The sequence below is a fragment of the Pteropus medius genome, unplaced genomic scaffold (genome assembly GCF_902729225.1).
Source record: "Pteropus medius unplaced genomic scaffold, Ma_sr-lr_union100, whole genome shotgun sequence".
In the NCBI taxonomy this organism is placed as follows: Eukaryota; Metazoa; Chordata; class Mammalia; order Chiroptera; family Pteropodidae; genus Pteropus; species Pteropus medius.
In genome coordinates this window covers 2211560-2223253 of record NW_024350922.1, presented here as the reverse complement: position 1 = coordinate 2223253, position 11694 = coordinate 2211560, and the positions used below count along the sequence as shown (strand labels likewise).

The 11694-nt window shown below is 52.5% G+C and overlaps 1 protein-coding gene across 1 annotated transcript in view; it reads right to left on the bottom strand.

Moving 5' to 3' along the window:
• Positions 1-11694, bottom strand: part of HS3ST2 (heparan sulfate-glucosamine 3-sulfotransferase 2) — a 62550-nt gene that overhangs the window by 11400 nt on the left and 39456 nt on the right. The gene's annotated exons all lie outside the window — the stretch shown is intronic.

The window sequence follows — 11694 nt, the reverse complement described above, 5'->3', positions numbered from 1 at the left end:
ATCCACCCCTCCATCCATCCTTCTATCCATCATCCATCCATCCATCATCCTTCCACCCATCCATCTATTCTCTGTCTATACAAACACGCATCAGAGAAAACATTTTAAATTACACTTAAGATGCAAAAGTTCTATGGGTATTATCGAGACCCAGGATGGCTAGCCCCAAGAAAACAGTTTCTCTACAAATACAAGCATTACGAGGACTTTGTAGCATCATTAAATGCTAGAAAAACAGGTTATCCATAGAGTTTTGCAGAAGTAACGTCTGGAGCTCTCAATACTTAGCACTCAGCCAGTTTGCTTGTGGAGGCAGAAGCAAAGCATTACGAGACATGCGATGGCCTGAAAAACACTCCACCTTGCTCTCCGAAAACTCCCTTGACAATAAAAGTAATGACCGAGTCGACGCCGTGGAAGGGCTTGCGAACGGGGAGGACAGTGATCGGGCCCAAAGGAAGAGCTCCGAGTCCAGATGATCGACACTTCGGCTTCTCACATCGAGATTTTTCTTCAGAAAGAAGATACAAAAAAATTAATAATCGACACTTCGATAAAGTCGGCAAAAATCGATAATTTGATCAATCAAATCCAAAACCCCAGATTCAATCAGCAAAGACAGAGAAGCTGGTGATGGAAGAACGAGGCTGGGGGAGACGCCGAGCGAAAGGACTGGAAGGTGGTGCCAACTCCTGTGCTCCTCAGAGAAATGCGAAACGAAGACTCGAAAACAGAACACGTGCTTTCCAAAATCCTGGAACATAAGGAAGCGAAGAAAATGCCGTTCATATAACGAGAGAGAGGAACGGAAAGGAAAGCAGGAAAAGAAGAGCGAAACTGTGGAAAACGAGTGGAAGCAGGTGTTAATATTAAAGATGACTGACCGACCTCATTTTCAAATGGCAACAATAAAGATTTCTCCTTCTAAGATAAAACCTAGTCACATGTGTGTTGGCAGGGTCACCCCAGAACCCAGGGACGGGGACGGCCCATGTGAAAACGGACAGGTTCGGCTACATCAGGAAAATGCCATTCTAAGGAAAGCTAGAGTCACGACATTGACACGGGAAGAAGTGGAGTCCGAGGCAAGAGGCACGAACTGCGACGAAGCGGACCACGTCATATCGGTACAGGGCCCGCATCGCAGCAGTGCTGCTTGCGTATAACGTGGAGCATCGAACACAGCGCTTACCGCTCCCCCCGCCGGGGCCGGCACGCAGCTGCTGGCAGGTGGGGAGAGGGGGGGAAGTCAAAACATGGAGAGACAGAGCGAAGAGTGGGTGGCAGACGACAAACGGAGACGCGCTTTTGGGACGAGGGAGGCCGACGGAGGAGGGTGCTGGGCTTAGAAGACAAAGCAGAGGCTGCTGGGAAGGTGGCCGCGTCGCTAATGAGAAGAAAGTGGGTTCTTGCCACAGAACCTCCCGACGGCTCTGGAACTGGAGGCACCGGGGACCCCGGTGAGCGGGGAGGAGCGGGCAGAAGCAGGTCCACGCTAGGGGCCTCAAGGAGGGGAGGCTGGATCTGCAGGGCCTCTGACCCCTACAGCCAGGTCCCCGCCCCGCTCCTACTGGGACAAAGGTAGGGAGCTATGCTTTGGGGTCCCTGACCGGCCAGCCCCAGGCACCGGCACCGTGAAGCGGGGATGAGACACCTTCCAGAACCCCAGCAGGCAGGCTTACTGATCCACGCAAGCCCTCTCAAGAGAAACCAATCATTCAAGACGAAGCGTAATATCTACCACAGCTCAATTTATTAAAAGTAAAGCTGCCACATCCCATCGAGGTCCATGTCATGACAAACCTACTACAGCGTCATAATTCAGGGCAGAAATGGGTCAAAAGAAAAAACTCGGTAAACTCAACGTTCATTGCTAATTAAACACATAACCTTGAGAGCCGGGCTATCTCAAACCGCACTGCAAGAGCACCAGGTGGTAGGGATTTGGACTGTTATCACTCTTTAATTAGTCACATAAGGAAATTTGGCACCTAGAAGTGACCTGCCCATGGACCCATAGTGCTGACGGGGACCCTGGGATACAAACCCAGGTTGCCTGTGCCGGTGACCTCCAGACTGTGAGGCTCACTGGAGCTCAGCAAGACAAAGGTGCCTGCTGACACGATTAATAGTTAAAATCATTTCATACTGTCTATAGACAGTTCAATTAAAACTTTAATAAATGGGAGGGGGGCCTGGAAAGTCATAATCTGAGAAAGACATCTATTCTTCTCAAATTAATCTATAAATCAAATGTCATTCCAGTGCGATCCCAAGAGGATTTAAAAAATTGAATTTGACATTACCATGATAAAGTTTCTTGTGGATGAATAAATTAAAGATGAGATTGTATTAGAGGGAAGAGTCACGGGGCGGAAGCTGCAATGTCACATGATATGTATTATGAAGCCACAGTCATCGAAACAGCGTGGTTCTAGCTCAGAAGAGACACATGGATTCACGGAACAGAACCCTAGACCGGAAGTAAGCATAGCTCTCTGCAAAGCACGTGATGGAGGTGGCATTTCAAATCAGCTGGGGAATTACGGATGATCGGGGCATCATGGGGACAAATACCGAATCGGCTGGGGAAAAAACGGAGTCAGGTTTCCCCATTCACACCTGTGCCACTTGTTAACTCAAGAGGAAAGGAATAATTCAATATTAAGCGGAAAACGATGGAGTGCAAGATTAAAATGTGGGTAACTATGTGTATGTTCCTGAGAACGCGGACGGCTTTATAACCACGACGCCGAAGGGAGAAAGCAAATTTGTACTTCGCGTGTGACTGCATAAGCATGCGAAAGTTTCGGAAGATAAAAATATCCCCGTAAGGGGAAATAAAATGCAAAAACTCTGTGTTCCACACATAATAGACAAACACTTAACATCTTTAATACGTAAAGTCTGTATAAATCGAAAAGAAAAACACCCTAATAAAAAAAAAACTGAGGAAAAAGCATAACCATTCCTGAAAGAAGATCTAAAATTGGCAACATACCCAAATCCGCTAGATTTCCATGAAACACAGATTAAATCCCAATACGATGGCATTTTGACTTATCGCGAAGTTATTGGTTCTCTCCATGGTGCACAGACTACGCATTCTCACACGGTGCTAGGATCGCACTTAGGTTTAAACTTTACAGACGGTGCTCTTTAGAATTTATCTTGTCACGCTGTTAAGGTATTTGCAGAAAGATGTATGCTATTAAAGGGTGCAACACAGTCTTATTAAGCAGTAAAGTAACAGAAAACGACCCACATGTACCCAGTACTGTATCGATCACATGATACAGTTGACGCATGTCGCGAAATGCTAATCCGATAACACCACCTTAGAAAACGTGTAAGACACGGGGAAAAAGCTGGTATTAAATTGCGGCAGACAATACTATGGACACACAATAACCGGTCTCCGTGTGTGTGCACGTGTGTGTGAACTGGAATAGCCGAAGGACATATAGTTACCCCGCGACATTCTAGTATCTTCTCGCTCTCCCTACTGTATATAAAAATATCCGACCCGCTGTGCTCGAAGACCCCGAAACACGCCAGATCAGTCTATTCTCTGTCTGGTGGGCCGGCAAAATCTTTCTCCACGTCGCTCCTACACTCGGATAGACGCTAAACGGGAAGCGTCGGCATGGAGCCCGTTTTGCATGACGTAGCTTTTATATCCTTGGACTTCTTTTGTCAAGTGCTTCCCCCCACCCCCCACAAATGGAGAGGGCGGAAAAGGGATAAAGCACAGGCTTTGGAGCCTGGCATGTCTAAGCTGCAATGCCTCCTTGTCACTTAGTGTAGCTGTGGGCCAGTCACTAACCTCTACCGAGCCGCAGTTTCTGCGTGCAGGGGCATAAAGTGAAACTTCCCCGCAGGGGAAGCGGGCGGGCTGGCGCACAGTAGGTGCTCGTGAGCTGTGGTTATTATGGCTGACCTTGAGCCCGCCGGGGACTGCGGGGAGGACCGGAGCAGAATGCAATTATCCGCGCTGGAACGAGGCCAGCGTCTCACACAACACGCTGCTGAATGTTCAATCAGGAAACCTAAGTGCACGCAGCCTCAGCCCGCACTCGGGGCTCCCCCCAGGGCTCCGGAGGTGGGATGCATTTTAGAGGGGCGCATCTGCTGGCTTTTTAAAATTCCACAACTAATTAACCAGAATCCTCATCAGCAGTCTCCACATGGATTAACTGAACGTGTCAGCCAACCCCGGCCCTTTCCTGCGAAACACGGGCGGCTCTCACCCACTGGAGCCTCCAGCGAGATGCTGGGTGCCCGGGGACTTGAACAGAGAAATCTGACTTTTACTTAACCCGCTGGAAGGTTGTTCTCATGCAGCAGGCCAGTTTCATAGCTCTTTGAAATTCGGAAGGCACGATGATTTCGTGATCAAACCCACAGACGCCGGAGTCGGGCTGACATGGCTTCTAATTCTAATGTATCCCCTCAGAGCTGAGACGTCCCAGGTAAGTGATTTAACCCTTGAGAGCCTCAGTTTCCTCATCCGTATACGAACAACTATGGTGCCTACTTCCCAGGATTATTGCAATAATTACGGGTGAGGACGAGGGTGAGAATTAAACATACTTCACACAGCGTCTGGGGCTTGGGAAGGTCTCGAAAAAATGTTAACACAACAGAGATATAGGTGCTTTTTCCTTAGAACGTCCAAAGGGAGGATAATGTCCTCAGGAAGGCAACGAGATGTCACCTACGGTGGAAAGGACGTGGCTGAGCCCTGTAACAACCAGAAAAAAATAAATAAATAAGGAACCACAGAGGAGAGCGTTCTCATTGTCCTAGTTCCAATTTGCTTATTAAATATCGTCGGAAGGGAACATTTTAATAGTATGGTCAAAAACATTTCAATGGTTCCCAAAAATATACGGCAATGCTCCTTTAATAAGAAAATCCTCTTAAAAACCCGGGGGCTGGTTATTGCTGTGACTGCGTGATGGGATCACTCCCGTGTCAACGTTTTTTCAAGGAGTGGGCTGTCATATAAATGTAACTAGTTATTATTTAACTCTAGGCACTCGTTAGAAAAGTAATTTTCTGATTAGCGAGGAGGTCAAAGGAGAGACGTCAGAGCTTTGCCCCCCTTTCCGATTGCGAGGTCGGAATGGAGGAGAACGTGGGTTTTTCCTTATTATATCGAGAATCGTGACAGGGGAATAAGGTAGCCATGGTTTTACTGCTTTATCTGGAAAACAAGCCCGAGAACGGCCACTGTGCCAAAGGCAGCTCTTCAGTCCTTTTGATTTTCATTTTCAGAGAAAATTTTTTTGCCAAAAGTCCATTATCTCCCAGATAAAGGTTATAAGCAATTCCTGAAATCTCAGATTTTAGCCTGCATCCTAGTTGTGATAAAAACAAAGAGAAACCAGAAAAACCACCCAAGCATAACCCACAGGAAAGGGCAGCGAGGCCTCGGGCCTGGATGGCGGCCGGGGGGCACGCCCACCACGTCCCCTCAGCTTTCACATATAAGTGGACAAAGGAAGATGCCTCTGCAGCGGGTGATTTTCTGTGCCAACCTGCCACCCAGCTAGCAGGTGGCGCGTAATGTCCGGGAGCGTCCGTGAAGGCTGACTTCGTGGCCTGGGGAAGCAGGTCCCCTCCCCACATGGCCGTCTGCTTGGGGATCAACTATAACAAGAAGGCAGGGAAGGGCGCGTCCTCTCTCTTCTTGAGCTGGGACGTCCATCTTCTCCTGCTGCCGGACGTCGGGGCTCCTGGAGTTTATAGCATCAGCCCCTCTGGTTCTCGGGCCTCAGACTCGGCCTGGGACCCACACCGGCAGCTCTCCTGGGTCTCCAGCTACACATGGCAGACGGTGGCACTTCTCGGCCCCCATGACTGCGTGAGCCAATCCCTACAAGAAATCTCCTTATATACCTGGATCTCCTACTAGTCCTGTTTCCCTGACGAATATAATTTCTTACAGGGCTTCTGTGAGGATTAAACAAAACGCATATAAAGTGTGAGCAAGGGGAGCTGTTGAGGGAGCGATGTCACCTGCCAAAGGGCTGCCGAGGCCCGGGCAAGAGACCCCCCAGAGGGATGAGGGTGTGACATGACCACGGGGGAACAGAAGACGGTCACAGGCACAAGAAAATCGCTCCAAAACGCCAGGGACACTGGTGAAGTTCTCAACTCAAAGCTCGAAAGCAGAATCGACCTTTAAAATGGGGGCTACGGACCAGAGAAGAGGGGGGTGGGTGTCCCCCCGGGTCCTCGAGTGAGTGTTGTCTGGGAAACACGTCACTTTGTGGAAGCGCCGTGGCAGCCCTGCCGCTGAAAGCTGGGCAAGCCGTGTCCAGGCCAGGGTGCCGGCCAGGGAGAGACGGGTTGGAGCGCGGGCCCCACACAGCCGCACTCACAGGAGTGGCATGAGGCCGGAGGCGGCCCCGGGCCTCACACAGGGGACCCCTGCCTCGGGGTTTGGGCCAAACGTGGATCTCCAATGGCGGTTCATCCAGGCCCCGAGTCCGGGGGAGTGATGGGGACATGGCCTCAGCTGCCCGCACCTTGTCCCCAAGCCGTACTTCCTGAAGAAGGTTTCCTGCCTGTCCGTACCGGGGAGCACAGAGGGAAGCTCTATTTCAGTGTTTACTGCTCTAATGCATCTGTTCCTTGGCTGCATTCTGCTGGGAGACTTGGCATCTCATTCCTAAACGGGCTGCTTGGGGTTTAATTGTGCAGCTAAGTGAAGCTGTCAAACAGCATCCACTGCGGCCTGGGGCGGGGGGCGGGTTTGTGGGAGAAGCAAATGGCCCCCAGGGCTACTTCGCTTGGATGACTGTCCGTGTGTCGAGCACTCCCCTGTAAGCGACACACACTTAGCTGTCAGTCTTGGGGACTGAGGGAGCCTGGGCCCCCCACAGGAACGAGAGAAAGGCTGGTTTCTGGGACCGGACCCTTGGAGAGAGCTGGGCTGGGCCGGAGATGGCCCATCGACATCTCGACTCCCGGCCTTCAGGGACCAGCGACCAGAGGGGCCTGCCTGGTGGCCGTGTGCCAGACAGTCCGCTTGGTATCGTGGCCAAGACTTCGTTCCTTCCTGACACCCCGAGGTTCCTCCAGAAAAGGGCCTCCGCTTTATCCCCAGTGTAGGAGCTTCTTGGGTTAAACTCTAGGACAAAATGAGATTGACAGGGACACACAGTAGGAAGCGAGATTTGTGGGCACGAGCCCCAAGTTCAAGTGCTCGGTCTGTCCTGGGGTGCTCTCTGCTTCTCCCGCGCCCCTCTCCAGGGCCTGTGGATTGAGTCAACCTCTGAGGGAGTCTTCTGGATTGGAGGGCAGGGTAGGGGGGCCCTTTCTTTTTCCAAGCCACCTCTCAGGGAACCTTAAGTTAAAGACACAAAACCAGGTGTTGGCAGGGAGCGGGGTGGAGCGCCACGCAGGAGTGAAAACCCACAGATGTCGTCTGGCTAAAAAGAATGACAGTCAAGGTCGATGGAGTCTGGGTGGGTCGGGTCTCGCCCGATTTTTCACAGGGGAGAAACCAACCGGGCAGTAGGTATTTTTTCCTCTCCATTTTGCAGATGGAAAAAACGAGGTTGGGCAAGTTCTCCAAGGTCGTCCTCCTTGAAAGCGGCCGAGGCTTGAACCAGCTCTGGAAGGTGACACTGGGGGCCCCATGCCTCGGGTCCGAGGACAAGACACGGGACGTGCAGCTCTTTCTAACGTGGAGTCGCGTGCCGAGGGGCGGAGAAGAGTCCCCCGCAAACGCGCATCCCTCGGAAGTGCCGCGAGCGAAGCCTCCGCTGACCCGTCTCCCCGTGTGGAGCCAGGTCACGCTGGGTTTGGAGCCCAGCCCAGCCTCTCGCGGCCGGCTCTTAGGCGCGTTACCGGACTTCTGTGATCCCTGGATTTCTCACCCGTAAAATGGAGACAACGCTAGTAATATTCGTAGGGTTTTTCCATGAGCTGATGCGAGGAGATGACCCTGATCATGGGAAGCCTTCACAATGGTCACTGACACGTGACCAGGACCCTGTGTAGGAGGCCAGAACGCCATTCCTACAGTGACATTCGGTTCAGCTAACTTCTTTCTTGACCCTCCATGTCTCATCACCTAGAAATGGAGCCCTTCCCCCACCCGGGTGGGACCCGCCTGGAACAGGTCTGGAAGCCATCCCTCTACTAGACCCAAATGAGGCTGTGGCAGGGCCAGACCCCCTCTGCGGCTGGCTGGGCGGGCACCCCAACTTCTCTTTCAGGCTGGCCTCAAAGACAGGTGCAAGGGAGAGTGGCTAGAATGCCTACTTCTGGTCTTGGGTTCAAGGTGCACGCTTCAGTCTAACTCGACCGGGAATACAAGTAGAAATTACACTTTCATTTCTATCTGCCTCTGTTCTTTTCACTTACTTTGGAACCAGGAAGCAAAGAGGGGTGCAATTACTTACTAACTTCCAACATCAATGGAAAGAAAGTGTACAGTTGAACCATCGTCTAATATTGTACCATCAAGCCAAAAAACAAAAGCAACACCCCCCAAAAAATCCAGTTGAGTGGTTATTCCAGCCAGTCTAGCGACACACCAGGACATCACATCCGATGGTGCTGATGTGACACCCGAACCTCCCATCCACCTCATGGCATGAATCTTCCACGACAGCTCTCCACGTAAAGCGTTTCAAATACCTCTTCTGTCTTAGAACCCTCTTGTCCCGGAAAAACTGCTCCTGTTCCTTCAACTCTTGCCCCTTGGACCATTTGGCTGGTTGGCTGGTTGGCAGGCTGGTTGGTTGATTGATTGGTTGGTTAGTTGTGGTTGGTTGGTTGGTTGAGGTTTGTTCGTTGTGGTTGGTTAGCTAGTTAGCTGTAGTTGGCAGGCTAGTTTAGTTGGTTGATTAGTTGGTTAGTTAGTTGGTTGGTTGGTTGTGGTTGTGGTTGGTTGGTTGGTTGTGGTTGGTTGGTTGGTTTTGTTCTTGGTTGGTTGGCTAGTTGGCTGGCCAGCTGTAGCTGGTTGGTTAGTTGGTTGGTTGGTTGGTTAGATTGGTTTGTTGGTTGGTTGGCTGGTTGGTTGGTGCTGGTTTGTTGGTTGACTGGCTGGCTGGTTGGTTGGTTGGCTGGTTGGTTGTGGTTGGTTGTGGCTGTGTTAGTTGGTTGATGGTTTGTTTTGTTTGTTGGTTGGTTGGTTGGTTAGTAGTTGGTTGGCTGGTTGGATGGTTGCTTGATTGGTTTGTTTGTTTGTTTGTTGGTTGGTTGGTTGGTTGTCTGGCTGGTTGACTGGTTGGTCGGTTGATCGGTCAGCTGGTTGGTTCCTCTGGCCTCTCCCACTTATGTGGCTTGCTCTTCCAGGGTGTGAAACCCCGGGCGTTGCTGGGCTGGTGTGTCGGGCAGCACTTGCTTGCCATCGCTCGGCTGGGAAACGTGCCAAGCTTTGCTATCTCTTTCATCACGTGATGCTCAGGGAAGGAAGCACAGTCGACCTGTTCAGGAACTGGCATCTGTTTGCAGTTTGTGGTGTTCTGCAAGAGCAATCAAGTGATCTGACTTTGCCCCACATGGAGCATATGTTTAAGGGGTCATTGCTATGGCCTGAGAATCTGAACATGGCGAGATTCGCCTCCCTTGTTGACCCCCAAGATGCTCTTGGGAAATCTCAAATATGCTATTTTTTAAAAAATGAAGTCAGAAATAAAGATTTTCATGTGAAATTTCTTAATTATAAAAAATCAGCAAGTATTTTTAAACAACATCAACAGCTACAAGAAAACACAATGAGGACCCGATCAAATGTGTGTCCCTTGACACTACGACCTACGGGCTGCCGGCTTGCGACCTGCGTGCCTAGGCCACTGAGGCTGCCTTCTTCCTTTTACCAGATGTTTATTAAGAAGCAACCAAATGCCCAGGTGCTGGGGAAGAGAAGTGAGCAAAGGACCCACCGTCCGGCCCCTCCCGGATCTTGCCAATGGTTGAATTAAGCTAAGAACCTTTGCCATAAGCTTCTGAGAGGCCGCGAAGAATCCTCTCCAGCTGCCCGGGTCACTGGAGACCTTTCTGTCCTCACGGGGGTGAGAGTTGGGGTTCTGCCATGGCAGGCACCTCATCCCCCTGCAAATCTCATTCCTGCCCCTGCCAGCTTCCTGCCTGCTCTCCTTTCCCCCGACTAGGTCCCACCTCTGCTTCTCGACATGCCGTGTGGGTGGCACGTGCATCCTGGTGCCCTCGCTGGCGCTTGGAGGGGGCTGGTGACTGAGGGAGGTGGGGAGACAGAGCAGGGGGCAGGACCGGAGAGCCACTCTCATGGCTGGGCTCTGCGGGCCACTCTCTGAATGTGATGGGCACGGATGTCCACTGGAAAAGCACTCACTTCTACCAGGGTCAGTTTCCCTAAGCTATGACGTGGACTCACACATCATACCTCAGGGGAATACCGATAGGCCCATTCAGAGTCACATGCCATCCCTGAATGAATCACGATGGCCAATGGCTGGCTTCGGTCAGGGGCCCAGCTTCTAGTCCCCTCGACCAGGAGTTCCCCAGAGGAAAGTCAGAGGGGGACTGGACGGTGGGCAGGCAAAGCCAGCAGATGTGTCTGCTCTCTCTGCCATAATAGCTTCCCCCCCGACTTTATGGGACAGGAGACAAGTCGAGGTAGGAGACTTGGCAAATCCAAACCTTTCCTTGGTTGCTTGATGACTCTCTGATACCTAGGTTGGCGGAATGTCCTCGCATCGTGCCAGGGGCTGCATGGAGCTTTGGGGGGCTGTGCAGCTTCCTCGTTCTCTCCCACCCCCGTCCATGTTGGCAGTCATGGTCTCCCCCAGGCTGGTGGCCCCTGAGCCCCGCCTGGGGTGCGTGGCCATGGAAAAGCCCCATCCTGTGGCTGCTTCACCTGCGCTGGGAGCCAGGAAGAGGCAGACCCAAGCGCAGGGGGAGGGAGAATTCAGGAGCAGAGCTGCTACCTCCACATTAATTTACAGCCCAGTGGCCCCCGGCAGGGCTGACAGACTGATGGATGGCCATGCCTGCCGGCCACGTGGCTGCACGGGCGCTGCCAGCTCAGCTTCCTGGCTCAGAGCGCCTCTCCCTCCCTCGCCGCGGCTGGGACACGGCCGATCTCTTGTAAGATGGGGTCTGCTCGCCAGAGCCACATGCCTGGGGCGGACTCCCAGCGGGATGCTGACACCCAGGGGTGCTCCAGCCCCGCCTCCACCCGGCGTCTGCCTCCACCCTCCCAAGGGCACAGCGCAGGGCACGCGGGACACCTGGCACAGATGGACCCTGCACAGGAGCTCAGGTCCTGCTCCCGGGGAGCTGGGTTATAGCCCTTCCCCGAGGACAGCTGCTGACGTCCTGGCCCCACCCCGTGGGGCTTCTGTTGGGATCTGGAGAAAGGCGAGCTGGTGGTTTGCTCAGAGAGCAGAGACGGGGTTTGGGGCTGACATGCCGGGCTGGTGGTGACACAGACTAACGCTGAGCGTGCAGCCAGAACCCAGACCACCCGCGTGAGTGGGCTGATGAAGGCTGGCCCTCATTTCATAAAAACGGGGCACAGGACTGCTGACTGAATGTTCCGCTTTCTCCCTAAGACTGTGCCCAGAATACGCAGACAGGGCTCTGGGCGAGTGCTGGAGGCCATGTGTGCTGGCCCTCTTCCCCCTCGGGCCTCATCCCCCACCAGCCCCCCGCCCCGCATCCACACTCCACTCCAGTCAAACACGGCAG